Source organism: Mustela lutreola, chromosome 6 (assembly GCF_030435805.1).
Source record: "Mustela lutreola isolate mMusLut2 chromosome 6, mMusLut2.pri, whole genome shotgun sequence".
Lineage (NCBI taxonomy): Eukaryota > Metazoa > Chordata > Mammalia > Carnivora > Mustelidae > Mustela > Mustela lutreola.
In genome coordinates, this window is record NC_081295.1 from 25,978,962 (window position 1) to 25,994,217 (window position 15,256).

Here is a 15,256-nt window from a genome sequence, read left to right on the forward strand (position 1 = left end):
GACTCAAACTTCTCTATCCATCTCTCAAATATTAGGATCCCTGAGTTTTTTTCTGTTTTGTTCCTATTTTATCACTCTTCCTGTTCTACCTGGATACCTGTCTCCTCTTCCATCTTTATCTTATCTTATGTCTATGTCTACATTCCCCAGGCTCCTAAAGAAATTAGCTCATCTTTTATTGGACAATAGACATTTTCTCTACAAATATCCACAAACAACTGAAATTCATTACTTCTGAAACTGAATTTCTTACAGTTTTCCCCTACTCAGTCCTGGATGTCTTCCCACATTACTGATGCTAACTGGTGACACCCTATCCACCTAATCTCCCCAAGGAGAAGGCTAGGGTCAGACAGGACTCCTTCCTTTGCTGACCCCCATCCAATCATTCTTCAGGTCTCCTCGATTTTGCCTTCTACCCATCTCTGGGATCCACCCTTTCCTCATCATCCTCCCCACTACAGCTCAAGTTCAGACCACCCTTGGCTCCTGTCTAGAAAGTAGCAGTACATTCCCAATTGGTCCCAGTGCCTTCCGGCTCATTTCTTTTCCATCCAAGCAGCCTAACAAATTGGTCTTGCTAAAACATGAATCCAATTCTCCTTAAAATCCTTAATAAGTCCCCAGAGGTATGAAATGAAATCAAAGCTTCTCTACAGGGCACGTAAACTTTTTAAGAGCTGCATCCTGTTTTTCTACCCCCCAGCCTCATTCCGTGTTATTCTTCTATCCATCCATCCATTGGGTCTTTCTACCAATCTCCCCCTGCCTCCATTCCTTTATCTGCTACGCTCTTCTTCTCTTCAAATTCTGTCTATAATCCTGTGTAATCTCCACCATCTATCTATTCACCAAGTATTCCCGAGGTTCCCTAACAGAGGTCTATTCCAAGGACACTGGGACTGTAGAGAAAAGAGCACCTATGTTTGCTTTGGGAAGTCTGAGCACAAGAGTGTAATGCTTGTGCTGAACTTTTAAGGTAAGGAAAAGCCTTTTCCATGAAGGCTTCCTTGACCTCCAAAGATTTTAAGTCCTACTTATAGCCAGGATGACACTCCTGCGCCAATACATTGACCTCCTTGTTCTACCTGGTGGCCTGCGAGCTCCTTTAGTGTGGGGACTACATGGTAGCCCTGGAAGTATCCCAGTGCCATGTACAGTGCCAGTGCTTTGCAGGCCTCAATAAACTTGTTAAATTAGATTGAATCAGAGTAGCCCAAGGCCACTGAGCTCATTAGTGGCAAGTGGTTGGCTTAAGAGAAATGGCACCCCAACCTCAGGAGGACTGGGCCTGGAATCTTGACCTCATTAATACCCTGTTCCACCCTAACCTGCCAACTGGCTCTGACTTTCCAAACGTTAACACTACACATCAGCACGTGTGAGCTAAGTATGTGCACACCAAGTATCAACACGGCATATGGATATGTAGTATATGGAAACTAAACTCGTTTCACTCACCAAGTTTACAGCCCTTTTAAACCTCCTGGGTTAGTTTTGAATCAAACCCAGATTTTCTAGTGTTTCAGTTCATTTTCTTTTGGCAAACACATCTTCCTGTTGTTAAGAAGAAAGACTTTACAAAGATTATTTAAAAGTTTAACTGGTTTCTTGAACATCAGCTAGTTCTTATAATACAGGATTTTAATGGTATGAGTGTAAATGAATTAGAAACACATGGGTTAATATCGCCAAGAAACTTCAGGCTAATTATAGGAGATATTTGAGGAAAAATATAGTTAAGGTTTCATCAGATACCAAATGCAGAATATTTTAAGATATTCTGTGAGCTCCAAGTCTTGACTCTGCCAGCCTATAGGGATTGGTATGTAAGTAAGTGAACTATTTAGTAAGTAGAGTTATCATGAGTGGAGTGATACTCCTTAGGCCATAAGGTCCTATTTGAATAAAATGGCTGCCACCAGACAGTGAGGCAGGCCTGGAACTCAGAGTTTTGACCTCTGATCCAATTGGTGACACAGAGAAGCTTTCTTTCACGTTCAGTAGAGCAGCCCTTTGGAGGCTGGTGCCTTAAAGTTGTTCCCTTAGGAGTGCTAGATATGCAGAGACATGGGACACTCAAGTGAAAAGGAAAGGAGCGCAGGGGTCCGACCTGTCTCTTTAATGGAAACTCTTTCTTTCATTATGAAACTACTGCCTCATTTGGCACAAGTTGAGTACATGCTGGGAATAGCAGGGTAATTGCAGGTCACGATGATCTAGAAGGATTAGTTAGTTTGTATAAACATGTTCCAAGTCCAGCTATGTTTCAGTTAAGCTACACACAGAAATACCAAAGCAGGCCAGCCTTGGTTCAGTGTCACAAACTGTTTATTTGTACAAGAGATCCCTAGAAGTCTACTAAACCAGGAGACAGCCATTTTAGGGAATTAATGGGACCCTCTCTGTCATGGTTATTTTGGAACCAGATTGAACCAGGCCCTTGAGAAAGTGGCATAGAAAATCATTCCACATGAACTCCTGTTGCGAGGCAGGGACAGTGGATCTCTTGAAAGATCTTGCCTATCACAAATATCTATTGACTTCATTTGTTTTAGAAGGATGTGAACCATGACGGGTACAAGGCTGTGGCTTACACATTTATGTAGGAATGATATTTATGTAGGGCACTGCTTCTGTGTCGAACGTGCTTTCCTTCTTGCCTATTGAGAAATAGTTGTAAATTTCCTGGGGTTCAAGCAGGCCTTCATGAAGCTCCTTTTGCATTTTGATGCTTCTAACGAAAACCACAAATGGAAGCTACACTGGTCATTGTTCATTAAACATTTACTGAGCATTTCCTGTGGCCAAGGACTGGGGTTCAGGGCTGGATACAGAGAGGATAGTCAGAGATAACAGGAAAAACAATGTAACATCTTCAAGGAGGTTACAGTCTGCTTTCGGTGGAGGGAAGGGGAAGGGAAGAGACAGATATGTAAACAGACCATAAATGCACAAGGAGATAAGTGATGGAACAAAGTTAAAGACAAAGTGCTGAGTGGGTTCGAACTCCACAGGCTAGGAAACAATTCAGTTTGTTTCCCAACTCACTTTGCTGGCCCAATCACAAAACTCACTTTGTGAGTTGTCTGGGGAGATCAAGAAAGCCTTCTCAGGGGAGGTGATTTTGAGGCAGGTCTTAAAGGATGGGTTGGAGTTGAGTAGTCGATCAAAGAAAGTCACTGGCACCAATAGGCAGGGAGAGAGGTAGGGAGACCAACAAGAAAAGAACTTGACCAAAAGGGCTAAGAATTGACTTTTGATTGACACACTCTGTATCTCCTAAAGAATAGTTTGGTTTCTGTCTTTATTCCTGTGACAAGCTGCTTCTCATTTGTAGCTTTGACTTCTCTCTTCTATCTAATCTCCTTTGGCAATCTTGATTCAATTCAATTTGGCGTTTATTGATGTCTTATAATTTTCAGCTCTGTATCAGCCCTGTAGGAGACACAAAAGGCCTTGTTCTCCCAGGCTTGGGTGGGTTTGGCTTTCATGTCCTCATGTCAGTGCTTTGGAAGCAGGTTGGTAAAAATTATCTTCTGGTCCTTAAAAGCCATCCAAATGGACAGTTGACAGGTCAGCCTAGTCTCAATTGGGAGGTTAGTGAAAATGTCACAAAATATGCTAGGCATGGATGTTGACGTTTCTGATATAAACTGTAATTGAAGCTAGAAATGGTGCAATATAAATCCTTTCTTATGACAAGCACAATCCCCAGGAGTGAGACCACAGGCTGATTCATTTATCTTTCATATGTTTTAGAACAAGCACAAATTTTCCAAAATCTTAAGTTGTCTATTTGAGGAATATATTCCTAAGAGCGATAAAAATGAAGATATTCCTGGCACTAACATCTCCTGAGTTATAAGGATAAGGATCTCTAAAATACAACTTAAAAAAAACCTACAGTGTTGCATGCATTTTTTTCCACACCTCTTTTATTGGCAGAAAAATATTGTCCTTTAGGAAGGGAAATGCTAGCCTCATTATTAGTTTGACTCTGTAGACACCCCGTCTGAGGAAAAAAAAAAAATGATATGAATAGTAACAACCCCAAAATAAATTCGTGCTGGCATTCACCAATCTCCTTTGAGGAATAAAAACTAGATTTTGTTCTTATAAGTGTTTACATTTTGTATACCTGGAAAATCTTATCAATTAGCAAGGAAAAGGCAAAGCCATGGCAATTGAGGTCAAGAGAACTTATACTGGGTCTGAAAGTACCAGGATAGAAGGAAGACCTCTGCCACCCTCTCAGAACACCAAACTCAGATCTTTCTCATATTAAACATTCACTAAACCCAGAAGGCTTGCACTACGGTGCTTGCCATTCAAAATGTTCAAACTGACTTTTAGAATTCTTCACGTCACTGGGAGGAAGGGGATCAATGAACTTCCAGCTAAACACTCTCTTGAATTCTAGTTGTGGTTTTTTTGTTGTTGTTGTTTCTTGTTTCTTTGTTTTTCTTCTTTTTCTTTCTTTCTTTCTTTTTCTTTTGGTCCTTCCCACTCTATTCCCAAGAACCAAATTGAGTTCACCCAAAAAAAAAAAAAATTAAACTATTTAAGAAGTCACGTGCTTAAACTTTGATACTAACTCTAAAAACAAGAGGCCTAAGGACTTGGATTCATTTGTTTGGGCGTGCTCAGGGTGGGGTGGGGGGGATGCGGGGGTTGTTTTATTGTTTTGCATTCCAGTCCTTTTTGCATTTACCAAGTGACTAATACTCTTTGGCAATATCAGTTTATGCTGAACCCAGGACCCTTCATTCAGGCCATGTTTGCTCATGATTATTCAGGTATTTCTGTGAGGTTAGCTGGCCCAATCACAAACTCTGTATGGGTGACATAATATTTTCTCATTTGTTTTCTTATTTGATCCTTAAAACTGACCTGTGAGGTTGAGTGAAAAGGTTTCCACCTTCCACGGACAGGGAACGTAGACCCAGAGAAACTAATTTAGACTCAATTATCCTGATTTCAGCCTTAGTAAGTAGCAGAGCCCCGGCTTACAAGTAGGTTTCCTCTCTCTAGGCTCAGAACTGCTCACAGAACACAGGAGGCGGTGTCTGGTCAAAGAAGTTGTGGGCTGGGTGTAAATCCCCACCCTGCCTGAATTGCTTACTTCACTAGAGATAAGACCTTTCAGAGAAGTCAGTGGCTCAGGCGGGAAGACGGCCAGCTGGTCGTCAAATCTCTGAATACTTATCTTTATTTAGCGAGGGTATCGATAAGATAAACTGATTTTCTAATAACAAAAATTCACCCTATCTTTGTTTTAAACAATAAGTCCATTCCCTTGCCCTATAGTTCCGGTTCCTTTAAGTCAAAAGTGGTAATGGTCCACATACGCCTCATTAAAGACCTAGAACAACGTCAGGAGAAGGTCCACCCCGCAGCACCTTACTTGAGAAAGCCCCTTTGGCTAAAACCCCTTTCCAAGCCTCTCCTCTCTCTCCCTTCCCCTTTCAGTGCCCCTCCACCCCAATTCTGAACCCTGATGGCAGGTCTTAACGCTCCTGAAATCTCTCTCCCTTTCTTGGCAGAGGAGCTTAACTGCATCTCAGCTGCTCTCCCTCTACAGAATAATAGAAATCTTCAATTGTGTCAAAGATCATTCCACTGAGAATAAAGACTTCCTTGAACTCAACAAACCAAAGAACCAGGGCTCAGCAGCAGACTCTATCTGATGAGGAGTAAGGCAGTAAGGAAATTGTTAAAATATGTATGTAAATTCTGTCTTGCTATTTGATTAAATTCAAATGAGGGATTAATACATATGCTAAGCAGAAGCGGGGCCATTTTGTATTTCACTAGTTATGTAAGAAACCATGGGATAAAACTATTCTGAGTTGACATCATATTCCCAATCAATTTCAAAATGTTTAAATTCCTTTCATTGTGTTTTTTCAACCTTTTTAGAAGATTTAGTAGTTCTAAAGTAGCCTCAAAATACATGATGCAAAATTTATAGCACTATAGGAAGAAATTTAAAAATAGAAAACCTACTAGATGTCAATACATCTTAATTATTTGAAGATCAAAAAAAAAATCATTAAAATATAGTGCATTTGAGTAACAGAAGTAATATGCATGATCTGATAGGCACACCTACAGATCCTGTACCCAACAATTAGAGAATATATATCCATCTTAAGCACACTTTGTTTTGTTTTTCAAAACAAAACCCAAAAAATTAATGTAAAACAACTAAGAAGGAAGAGCCGCTGTGATATAGAGAAGCATTAACTTGATTTTCCTTTTTTTTTTTAGTATATATATTAATTTATTTATTTGTTTCAGTGTAACAGTATTCATTGTTTTTGCACCACACCCAGTGCTCCATGCAATCCGTGCCCTAACACCCACAACCTGGTTCCCCCAACCTCCCACCACCCCCGCCCCTTCAAAACCCTCAGATTGTTTTTCAGAGTCCATAGTCTCTCATGGTTCACCTCCCCTTCCAATTTCCCCCAACTCCCTTCTCCTCTCTAACTCCCCTTGTCCTCCGTGCTATTTGTTATGCTCCACAAATAAGTGAAACTGTATGATAATTGACTCTCTCTGCTTGACTTATTTCACTCAGCATAATCTCCTCCAGTCCTGTCCATGTTGCTACAAAAGTTGGGTATTCATCCTTTCTGATGGAGGTATAATACTCCATAGTGTATATGGACCACATCTTCCTTATCCATTCGTCCGTTGATTTTCCTTTTAAATTTTTTCTTAGTTTTGAGCATTACTAGCACTGAGCACAGTGCGTGTGGTCATTGTTCCCGAAGCCACTATCATCACTCTTGTGAAACCCATCCATTTTTTTTTTTCCATTTGCAGACCCTACCAAGAGTTGAGAGAGTACTGCTTACATCTTTGACAACAGAACTCAATGGTATGAGCAATCTGATTCAGCTGTTCATGTTTATTCTTTCAGCTTTATTGAGGTACAGTTGACAAAATAGTAAGATATTTAAAGTGTACATCATGAAAATTTGATATACATATACATTGTGAAAGGATTCCCACAGTCAAGTTAATTAACGTAGCCATTACCTCACATATTTGCTTTATTTTATTTTGAGTGAGAACATCTAACTTCTATTCTCTTAGCAAATTTCAATGATACAATATGGTGTTATCAACTATAGTCTCCATGTTATACATTAGATCCCCGAACCTAATGCTATCTTATAACTGAAAGTTTGTACCCTTTTATAAATCTCTTGCTATTTCCTCTACTCCACAACCCCTGGCAAATGCTTTTCTACTTCTAAGAGTCTGATCTTTTTTAAATTAAGATTTTTTTTTTTTTATTTAAGGTTTTTAAGATTTTCCAAGATTTAAGAGACATCATTCAGTATTTGTCTTTCTCTATCTGGCTTATTTCCCTGAGCATCGAGATCTATCTGTGTTGTCACAGAAGGCAGAATTTCCTCCTTTTCTCATGGCTGAATAATATTCCATTGTATATATGAATGACACCCTCTTTTTCCGCTCAGTCATTGATGCACGTTTAGATTGTTTCCATGCCTTGCCTCTTGTACATAATGCTGCAGTATACACTGGAGTGCAGATATCTCTTCAATAACCCGTTTTCATTTCCTTCAGACATATACCCAGAAGTGGGATTGCTGGGTCATATGGTAGTGCTCTTTCTAATTTTTTGAGAAACTTCTGTACTGTTTTCCATAGTGAGGGTACCAATTTACAGTCCTGTAATTTCCTTTTAAATAGTTCTTTTGGGGGTGTCTGGGTCACTCAGTGGGTTAAGCATCTGACTTCAGCTTGGGTCATGATCTCAGGGTCCTGGGATTAAGCCCCGCACTGGGCTCTCTGCTCAGCTTTCCCCTCTCTCTCTGCCTGCTGCTCTGCCTACTTGTGACCTCTCTCTCTGTCAAATAAATAAATAAAATCTTTTAAAAAATATTCTTAAATAGTTCTTTCGGCGGCTGCTCAATTGTATTGCTCTTTCATTGGGCTCTTTTCTAAACATTGGTTTCCTCATTTGGAAAGTGGGGATAGTATTTACATACATTGTTTTGATGAGAATTAAATGATAGGCCCTAATATAACACACCTAATCACAGTGTCTGTTCATGGGAGGTAATAGACAAAACAGTGCCCTCGCCCCTACCTACATATGCGCACCGTACTTCTCCCATCACTCCAGACCCAACTCCCACCAAATACTGTTAACTTTTCTGGGGACAGGACCTTGTCTTTCTTCTCCTCCTCCTTCTCAGATGCCCCTCTCCTCCTTCTTCTTAAGACTTAATTTTTAGAGTAGTTGCAGGCTCACCCCAAAACTACAAAATTACAGAGATTTCTCAGACATTCCAGTCCCCACACATGCACAGCCTCAAGCCTCACAGCCTCTTCCATTTTCAACATTCCTCATCTCAGAGTGGTGCAATTGATGAACCTACGTTTACACATCATAATTACACAAAGTCCTTATTTTATATTTCAGTTCTTTCTTGGGATTGTACATTCTATGGGTTTATACAAATATATAATGACATGCATAATAAAATGTACAATGACATTGTATTTTTACTACCCTAAAAATCTTTTGTGCTCTCTATCCATTCCTCCTCTCATTCCCCCAACCATGACAACCATTAATATTTTTACTGTCTCCATAGTTTTGCCTTTTCTAGAATGTCATATAATTGAGATCATAGAATAGGTAGACTTCCCAAATTGACTTCTTTCATTTGGTAATACGCAGTCAAGTTTCCTCCATGTCTTTTCAATGCTTGATAGCTCAGTTCTTTTTAGCACTGAGTAATATTCCATTGTCTGGATGGACCACAACTTATTTATCCATTCACCTACTGAAGGATATTTTGGTGGCTTCCAAGTGTTGAATTATGAACAAAGTTGATCTAAACATTCACATGCATGTTTTCATGTGGACATGTTTTCAACTCCTTTGATTGGATACGAAGGAATATAATCAATGGATCATATGATAAGAGTATGTTAGTATTTTTCTAAAAGCCACCAAACTGTCTTCCAAAGTGGCTTTGCATTCCCAGCAGCAGTGAATGAGAGTTCTTCTTGTGCCACATCCTGTCCAGTGTTCCAAATTTTGTCCGTTCATGTAGGTGTACAGTGGCATCTTGTTATTGTTTTACAAACTTGACTTTTGATCCCCTATGCTTAGCATAACATGGCAGATGCTGAGTATAGAGAAGTCACTCCATAGACGGTTCTTACATGATTTTCCAGGTTAGATAGATTTTTCTCTTCCTCTCCCTCTCCATTCTCCTCTCAATTTCTGCACATATGTACATGCACATACCAAAACCATATGTACATACACATTTTAGCCTGAAATTTCCTTATATTTATCATTAATATGGACTTATATGACAATAAAAATATTATCTTTAGAAAAGAGATAAGAAGTCATAGTTACTCAACATAGTGAGCCATTGCTTCTTATACCTGAGAAAAAGTTAAAACTCCTTCATTCATTGAAATGATCATATCTGTGGCAAGCAGGACCTTAGTTCTCAAGGTTCTACCTGGAAGACATAAGTTCACTTTCCTTCTAAGAATGATTTTATCTGCCATGAGGGATAAAGGGGTCATTTGAAGTGACAGGGCCTGAAATGCTGGCTCCAAGAAACACTAAATAGCTAGTTTTTCTTAATTCTTCCTCTCTGGCTAGAGTATCACTAACCCCCACAACAGAGTTTGTGATCTGACTCATATTGTATTTGACTTCATTCTTAACCCATCTATGAGTGCTTTATAGATTAGTGTTGTGTTTTGGAGATACTAAGAATGCTGGAGAATTCAAATGAGGCTTTTAAAAATTGATCATTAATTTGGTAAATAAGAATGTTTAAGTTTGGCCCTTGGAATATAAACATTTTTAGGAAGTATATTAACTAGTTTGTTAATTCAATTATAATTAATATCTTCTATTATTTTTCTCTTACTCAAACACTACAGAACTTTTCCCTTGAGTCTCAATTATTCCACATCTTTTCACTGTGACCCAATCCTCAGTCACGCATGAAGCAACTCCCATGTGTTGTGCTTCATATTAGACAAGACACCAGGGCTGCAGTACACATGGAGGTTCACATGACATATGCCTAAATATTTCAAGTTTGCAAATGACCAAATATGATCTATCCTCCTACCATGATAAATATACCTTCATAACTACCTAGAAGGCCAAGTTCAACTTAGAACCCTCTAATTCCTTGAGGCTCTAGGCCCCAGCTCTCCACCTAACTGCCTGTTCCTCCTAGTCCTGCTCTGACCTCATCACTGGATACCTCACATGCACACATCTAGACATTTTAGCCTGTTTATACAAATTCTGTCCATATGCTTCATGAAGAGCTGCCTTGGCCATCCTCGGATCTAGGAGTGAGCACACCTTCTTGGTTCCTTCTTGGAGGACAGATCTTGTCCAGGCCACAGAGGGAGGATTAGACCATCTGGACAGGCAACTCTTGGGCTCTAGGTAAGTGGAGTCTGGTCTAGAAACAAGGAGCCTGGGACCCAGGTAGACATGGAATCCAGGAAGGCCCATCCCTGGTCCTGCTGACTTCTCACCTCAGGTGTAGGGACAGTGCTGGAGGAAGGCCACGGTAGATTCTTGATTCTCTGAAGTATGTCCCTCCTTTTTCAGGGCTTAAGAGCAGTGTGTATGTTAGATAAGGAAGATCCTGACTAGGCTGCATATTGTTATCTCATAGTCCACTGAGGAGACAGACAAACATATAAACGGTGCTACATAATGTGGTATATGCGGTAATTTAGATATGTGTATTGTGCTAGCATGACAGAAGAGGGTGGTGTCACTAGTCAAGTCAGGAGAAGTGTCACTGGAGCTGAGTCTTGAGAGATAAGAGTACTTACCAGCCAATGAACACCTGGATGAGATGGCAAGGAAGAGCAGTGCCTGAGTGGCTCAGTTAGTTAAGTGTCCAACTCTTGCTTTTGGCTCAGGGCATGATCTCAGAGTGGTGGGATGGAGCCCCACAACTGGCTCTGGCTCATGGCAGAGTCTGCTTAAGATAGTCTCTTTCTCTCCCTTGGCCCTCCCCCCTTGCACGTGCGTGCACACTTACTCTCTCCTTTTCTCTCTCTTGCAAATAGATAAGTCAATCTTTAAAACAAACAAATGGGATTTTGAGAAGACCTGGGCCCTTTGTTGGTCCCAGGTCATGTCACGTGTGTCCACCATGAGGCCGTGTACACAGGAACCACCTACAAATCAAGCAGGCTGGCGATACCTGCTCTGAAAGAAGGCACGATGCAGGCTTCCAAGATTATAGACCTTCCTTGCGCCGCGTTTTTCATGTTGATGAATAACTTGCCTTATGTACAAAATTTGATCTACCTGACTTAGTATTATTTCACAAAGAGTTTATCATGCAGTGAATCCAGGCCCTTCTGTTTCTCCTTCTCTATATGAATCCTTCATGGGATAGTCAGGAAAACAGTGCCATCCAAGAAAAATGGGCATTTAGAACTTCGGAATATAGTAGAGGGCTTGGATGAAGATGAGTTTATAATAACTGTGGAGTTTCTAAAACCATGTACATTTCTCAGGTCATTCTTACGCTTGTTTCTCATTGATAAGTGTTGGCTGTAACTGATTGCACATGCAGCTCTCAGATTTCATCTCCCCTTTATATTTACTTTCCCCATCCCAGAAATAACACACAGGAACCGTAATAGTTTAGTTCAGTTCCTCTGAGAGAATAACTGGGCTTTTTGTTCCTGCTGGCAATAATGTTTTGTGCCTAATGATTAAGAATAAATAATGGGGCACACATTTCACTGGCAATCTAGAAAACAAATCAGTTGAAAAACTATGCCCTGAATTTCTCAACTATTCTTAAGATTGGGTCAAAGTACAGGAAGAAAATAAACTCTTGTTCAAATTCTTGCCCTGTTTAGCAAAATCTCCGTGTGGAGGAAGCATATTCAGGGTAAACCCACGGACTTGGCTTCTAGTCCTACTGGCACACACTGATACATCGGCTAAGTTGCTTAACTTCTCACTGTAAGCTCTCCTATCTGCAAAGACGCATTTGATGGTGATCATCTCGTCATCAAGCATTTATTAAGCGCCTATTTCCGTGCGTGCCTGTACTAGGTACTCTACCAAGATGCCTGCCCATCAGAGATACGGTGAAGATCAATGAGATAACAAACCTAAAATGTTTTAATATCCTTGAAAGAAAGAAGCTGTGCCAAACCAAGAGATTCTGCATTTAAAGATGCATAAAGGTGAAGAATGGCCATCACAGTTTTTCTAATTTTAAATTGATTTAGTTGACATGGAGATAAGGATTCATCCCCATGCAGAAAAGCTAGCACTGCACAGAGACAAGCTCTGTTTCAGGGCCGGGAATGTTGAGTACAGACTCCAGAGTCTCCAAGGGGATGAGGGTAGAAAGCAAGCCTGAATGAATAGTGGCAAATTTATCATAACTATACTGGCAATAAATAAATAAATAGCAAAATTCACGAAGCTTTTTATCCTCCAGTTGGGTTGCGCTAGCAGATTAATCCTCTGCCTTTCTCCACCCAGCTGTATGCACTGGGCAACGGACCCCTAGGAACTCTGTCACCAGTCTCCCTTGCCACAATGTTCCAGTTCAGTTTAGCCAACAGGAAGCCCCAGCAGGACACAGGAAGTGGGACAGAGATGGTGATCAGGGTGTTTTCTCCTGGCTCCCTGTCTTCTTCAGGTGGGTCTTTGGCAGGGACCATAGTCTCCACCAGCTTCCGCGGGGATCAAATCCCATCATTTCCTCCCCTTGCCCTTTACACCTAACAGTGGTAACAGCTTCCCGCTGTTGCTCATCTTTGGGTGCATCAACATCTCGTTTGTTTCTTTTGCCTGCCAATGCCTTTGTCAGTAGTTATTATTTATTAAGCTGTCCTTACTGGAAACATGTGGGGTGAATTGTGTTTCTTACCAGGACCCTGACGAATATATACATGCTTGAAAAAATTTTTTATAAAGTCCATTGAGACCCTTATGTAGATTTTAAGATATTTTTCATATGAAAAACAAAATACGTAAGTATTTGAATCAACCTCTCCACAAGATGTCCCTGAGATGTTTTGATTTCATTTCTTTAAATTTCTTGAACTGCTCACACAGGAGCATTAAAATCCTCTGATAAAACCATTTTTAAGCTGAGAACTCATTGTGAGAATATCATAGAAAGAGTGAGAAACCCCAGAGAATACTTTGCACGTTGTTCTTTTTCCTTTACGTGGTTGATGACGTGCATTTTAAGTCAGAAGAAAGGAAAACACTCAGTAATCTTGGCTTTTCTTAGGCAATAATGTGTCTTGCAGGTCTGGGAATCGGATTTTATTTAAGAGGTTACAATGTACATGGATTGAAGCCTTGTGTCACTCACAGAAAACACAATGAGGTGTCAGCAATCTGCTGTCTGGGAGGAAACTTACTTGATCCAGAGTTGACCTTTTGTGACTCATTTTACCTCCCTTCTGCACTATTAACTAACACACTACTGAGTGGGGAGCCGTAAATGAGTCCATTTCCCGCAAATAAGATTTTAATGAGATGCTCCAGTTGGTCACCCACCAACACAAGATGATAAAATGTTGATTCCTTCCCTCCCGCTAGTGATATAAACCCGGGTCAGTGTTCTTAAACCAAATTTAATTTTAGCCTACAAAATCATAACAGAACTGAAAATTAGGTCAAAATAAATCTGTCTCTGGTGGAAGTGACAGGGGACTTTTGCACAAAGCCAAGTGATCTCACACTAGAAGCCCATTCCTGCTTAGTGTCATGGCAAACACAACATTTTTCTAACAGTCATGCTTCATTTGGTAGGCTTTGGCTAACTAAGTCTTTTTCTGGGCTTAAGAATGGGCACTGAGGTAGGTTGGAGAACGGGAAGTTACATTCCAACCCTCTCTCCATGGGAGCTGGAAGGTCTATGTGAAAAAACATTTGTTTCCTCCCCACAACTTGTCTCTATTTTTTATTTTTGGATATTGATGGGTGAGAAGGGCACAAGGGGCACAGACATGATGAGGAACCAGTGAGGAGAGCTGGAGGAAGGAGATACAGGAAGAAAATCTTTATTTTCCCCATTGCATCGTCTATTTTTCTCCAAGTAAACAGTGCAAGTTCCAATAGCCTGAACCCAAAGGGACTTTAAAACTTCAACTGATCCTATTCATTTGGAACTTAGCCTATTGCTTGCAACATCTCTTATTGCTCCTAAGGTTAAAGACAATGAAAGATAAGAAGAAATAATGAGAAAGAAAGGGTTGAACTATAATATTAGCTAATCTAATTTTTGATTTTTAATTGTTCATTGATTTATTCATTCAACAAATATGTACTAGGCACCTATTATGTGTTGCGTAGTCATATAGATACTGTGGATCCAAGGACAGAACAATGCTAAGTCCCTGCCCTCAAGGAGCTTACTTTTGAGTGGGCAAACAGAAAATAAACTAAAAGGCAAATTGATACGTAACATGATATCTGCTTTCATAAATGCTAATGTTAGTGGCTACACCAAGAATTTACTGATCCAGAGCTCATCTACTCCTCACAACAACTCAAAGGGTGAGTTTATCATCTGTATTCAGAGCAGAAAAGAACTTGTTCCAGGTCATGCTAGGTGGAGCTGAGCTCAGGTTGGCCTGGCCTCATAATCTGGAGACAACCACGTAGGTTTGTTGGCTTCCCCTGGACCTTCATACATCTATCTGCCTGTCCTGAAAAGGCCTTCCCATCTGAGGGGAAGAGGAGACCCCAGAGAGAGCACTGGGGGGTCTCAGAACACTGCTTGCTTGTGAACTCATTTAGCAATTAACCATGGGCAGCCTTCTGGAAGCTACCATCTCTTTTCATTGAGATCTGTTACTGAAATATTTTATTTCTATTTAGCCTGATCCTGATTAAAATTTTTATCTCCGATTTTGCTATGAACTCCTTGAGGACCAGAAACACTTCAAAGATTTTAATCCTTAAAGGCTCTTAAGGCATTTACTTTGAACCCTGCACACAATGGACATTTAATATGGAGCTGACTTAGTTGATTGTCTAGAAGAGACAGTCCTGAGAATGTGCTGAAGGGCCTTCATCATTATCTCAAGTCATAAGTGAGCTCCTTGCTCTTTATTTCTCACTTCAAGACAGGTAGGGCTAAATCTTAGGGCATTTCTTCTCTTAAATGTGGGGTTTGCCTTATAACACTTCCTTGGAAAGTAAAATAAA

At 40.3% G+C, this 15,256-nt stretch overlaps 1 long non-coding RNA gene across 1 annotated transcript in view; it reads left to right on the forward strand.

Moving 5' to 3' along the window:
- The window catches only part of LOC131833559 (uncharacterized), a 103,574-nt gene extending 96,589 nt beyond the window's left edge, over positions 1 to 6,985 (forward strand). Inside the window, exon 3 of the long non-coding RNA XR_009354528.1 lies at positions 6,835 to 6,985. This is a non-coding gene — a long non-coding RNA (uncharacterized LOC131833559). The remainder of the gene's footprint in view (positions 1 to 6,834) is intronic.
- Positions 6,986 to 15,256: the final 8,271 nt, after the last annotated feature.